The sequence below is a fragment of the Leishmania infantum genome, chromosome 22 (genome assembly GCF_000002875.2).
Source record: "Leishmania infantum JPCM5 genome chromosome 22".
NCBI lineage: Eukaryota > Euglenozoa > Kinetoplastea > Trypanosomatida > Trypanosomatidae > Leishmania > Leishmania infantum.
In genome coordinates this window covers 644,136-648,301 of record NC_009406.2, presented here as the reverse complement: position 1 = coordinate 648,301, position 4,166 = coordinate 644,136, and positions in this window count along the sequence as shown.

The window sequence follows — 4,166 nt, the reverse complement described above, 5'->3', positions numbered from 1 at the left end:
GCGGGTGCGGGCGGTCTGCGGGTGCGGGAGCGGGCAGTGTGCTGGTGCGGGTGCTGGCGGTCTGCGGGTGCGGGAGCGGGCAGTGTGCGGGTGCGGGAGCGGGCAGTGTGCGGGCAAAGGCGCTGAATCTTCCATGCGTGGGAAGGGACGGGAAGGGGGGTACATCACCGACGCACAAATGTGAGGAGCAGATGAGGGAGAGAGAAGTTGAATGGAAGTGAGAGAAAAGAAGCACAGAGATGACGGAGTCGAGTGCGAGAAGCGGGTCCACAACGCGGCAAGAGAGGAGAAACGAGAGGCAGGGAGAGAGCTTCAGCGCGAGTGCGTGAGGTGGCGCATGACGTCAAGGAGGCCGTGTCGCGTTGTAGACATTACACCCCCACGCACGGCTCTGCCAAGGAGGAACCGAACGGGGCTCTAGCAAGCACGACAACTGCTGAGCTGCCGTGCTCCGTAAAGCACGGTGTCGCTGCACAACACGAATGTGCCCATGACCCTCTGATCGGATGACCGCAACTTCGGTGCGACGAGAGGTGATTCTTGGGAGCTCAGTAAGGAGAAACAACCCAATTCTGCGAAGTGTCGACACTCATACCAGGTACCGCAAACGACCCCCGAGCACTAGCGGCACAGACTCTTAGCTTCCCCCAAAGGGTTTGCTTGACCGCAGCACCACGATAAGGTGGTCTCTGTACCTGCGGACGGCCCCGTCCACCATGAACAAGCACACACACATACGGGGTCGTAACAAAACACACAGAAATAGAAGTAGCCTCACGTGTAAAGGATCACCGACACATAAATGCACTCATACAAATAGGCCGTGCATCGGTATACGCACGCGCCAACACGCATTATCAGCCCACGCATCAAAAGAAACATCTTGTTTGCGGGCCGCCGCTTCAGGACCGCGGAGGCGGCACCTCCGACGGCGCAGCCTCGCCCTCCGTATGGGCTGCGACTCCGCCGCTGTCGTCGCGCCATCCAGCATTGCAACCTCCAAGCACGCGCAATCGTGTGTCGTCGTCCTCTCCGTTGTCGAGGACTCGCTGAAGGAGGCGGATGTGAAGAAACGTTATTGGCACCGCCGCACCACGGGAAGCAGCGGACGAGGGGGAGACATCAGGGGGGCGCCACCCCGCGCCAACGGCCATCACGCAGCAGCCCCACGCACTCACAGCGCGCGCCGGTGTAGGAGCAGGAAAAGCCCCGTGTGCCGTCGCACGCGCGGGCACCGTACCACCCGAGTGCTGCGAGATGTGTGTGCTGCGTCCCTCTGCAGAAGGGCGCGAAGCGACGCCATCGATCCTGTAGGTAGAAGCGAGCTTGGGGTTGGGCAACTCAACTGACGTCGTTACGAATACAGCGCCTCGAACTCGCGCGAGTGGAATCGTGGACATGAAGCGCCAGTGCAGGTGCGGCAGCAGCGCCCTCATCGGCACTGCTGGCCACTGTCAGACGCGAAGCCGCTCCAAGTGCACTGCTCGCGGGCCGAGCAGCACCGCTGCTCCCGCACATCATCTGCCGGCCCCGCTCTCGCCGCGATGACACTGCGGAGTCCATCCTGGCCGCAGGTGCACATCCCGCTTCAGCACCCATGTTCCTCGCTGGAGAAGAGGCGCGGCACGGCGGCGCGTCGAACTTTCCGGCTACCCAGCCATTGGCCAGCCTAGACTTCGCCGATTCCAAGAAAAGCGAGCTAAGAAAGAGAACAGCGGTGTGCAAGGCACAGAGCAACACCACGCAGCCACTCACGCAGACAAGCCGTGGGTGTGCCGTCCGCCGCGCTCCCTCGATTCCGCTTCCCGAAGTGGCTGTGTGAAGCACCGCTGGTGACCGGTGGGAGCGCACTCGGGGTTGAGGGAAGGAGGCGTATGTGTATCGCTGTGCATTTGTCCACATGTCGACATGTATGGGCGCCTCGAGGAGCCATGCAGAGGAAACCCTCTTCAGACATGTACGACATCACCGGCGCTGGACACTTCCGAGGCAGGGAGAGAAAAGGGGAGAGAGCGGCTGACGAGGCCTGGGTCACTCCCTTGTCAGCAGCCGCATGCGCAGCGTCCCACTTCACTCTCATCGATTGAGACTCAAAAAGCCAAAGAGAAGCCCGCCGACAGCCTTTCTGTTCATTTTGTTTTCAGGCACGCAACAGTTCTTGCTGCTCTCCCATACAAGCTGCTATGGGCGACAACCAGCCGAAGCACACCTCCTCCGCCACACAATTCCACCTCTTCACTTCACCACGCACGCGCACGCCTGAACACGCGCCCCCAGCATTCAACATCCACAGCGCCACACACCCCTAGCGCCACGCCACCAAACCATACGTAGAGCAACCAACGTCCCCAGGAAAATAGGAAGAACCAAATCCGTCGGACCCACCCACAAATATACACTTAAGCACACACTTATACAGTTTCCCAACCCGCATATCGATCTCCGACCCACAGCGGTTTATAGAAAGAGAGAGGAAAAATATAGCTCTAAAACACACGCGGCCGAAAAAAAAACCTGATAGCTCGTTAGATACAGAACATCCACGTCGACAACACACACACACATCATTCCTCATCTGTCGCTCTCGAAGTACGCCGAGATTCTGCACTTTACGGAAAGAGGTAGCAACACCATAAGCTTCTGCGACGCCAAAAAAAAGAGCAACGGAGACGGCAGACCCGACAGAGCACACCGCCAAGAGCGCCTCGCGAGACAGCGTCAGGCTCAGATCTGACCAAAAAAAAGAATATGAGAGAATGCGCGTAAATGCACAAGACGAGGACCAAAGAAATATATATATATAGTCGACGAAAAGAGGTGCCTGCAACCAACCGACGCAGTAACGACAGCAACCACGGAAGGCGTGCAAACACACACGCTTGATTTTCGAAAAAACAATTTGAAACGAGGTGAAAACTACAGGAATCGACAAGAGAGGCGCAACCACCACCACACGCACCGAGGAAGTGAGGGCAGAGAGGGGGGGTGCACCACCCACACACTCAGACGCACGTACGTGGGGAGCAGATGAGGGAGAAATAAAGGGGATGAAGGAAAATGAGAGATGTATCGATTCAGGCTTATAGAGTTGATAGAGGTGAGGTGGCGCGGCAGTCGTTGCGCAGATCATGCAGCTCTCCGAGACGAAAAAGTTTTTTCCCGTTTTCGGTGTGTGTATGTTCATTCGCTGTCATAGCGCAGTAACGGAACCCAACGTGGCCCGGCTCACCACAGGCCCATCGCCTGGTGCGAAGCAGCCGTAGACCCAGGCGCTGGAGCGACGCCCGCTCAGTCATCTGAGAACGCGGCCCCTTACTCGTCCTGTGCCCACCTAAACGCTTCGCAGGTCACCTCACGGCCGCCTTCATCATGCCGGGCGCCACGTGGTGAATCTCTCACGGTGGCTCAGTCCCCTCCCCCCCTCACACACAGACACAAACACTGATCAGTAGGCAGCGAGGGTCGGGGGTGGAATGCGTCCGAGTCACGCTGAACCTTTGCCCACAACATGCTGCAAGCGTATTCGCTGTCGCAGTCCGCTCCGACGCCACGGCATTCATCACTGGGCCGCCGATATCGGTAGCGATAGATCGCTCTGACGTCCTCTACGTTGTAGGTGCTGGCGCTTGCCACCACAGGAAGTGGGGAGGGGGGCTGCTGGGCTTCCCTAGAGACAGTGGGGTACTCGGCCGGCTGGTTCAACTCACTTAGCTGTGTTCCACCACCATCAGGGGCCAAAATGCCGCGCGTGAAAACGAAAGAAAAAAAAGTTCCATTATTATTGTGCGTTATTCATCTTTTTCGCTCCCTTAGTGTATAGAGGGCGGCGGTCAACGAAGAGGTAGGTTTGCGTGTGACGACGAACGCGCGCACGTACTTCGCAGACGCACGGACGTGGAAAGACGCAGATGCACGTACACACAATAGTGGCGAGAGAAGAGAGAGATCAGACTCGGGCGGCATCCCCGTGTGCCGTGAGGCAAGGCGGTGTAAGCGCACAGATGGGGCACGTGCCACGGAGAAGAAACACACGCACGTGCGCACGTACATGTGCGCCCCCTGCTTGTGAGGTGTATGCTCACTTATCCGTTCTGCAAAAACGAGGGCGGGTGGAAGATATGGTGACAGTTGGTTACACGTCGACGAAACGCACAGAAGCACATCTA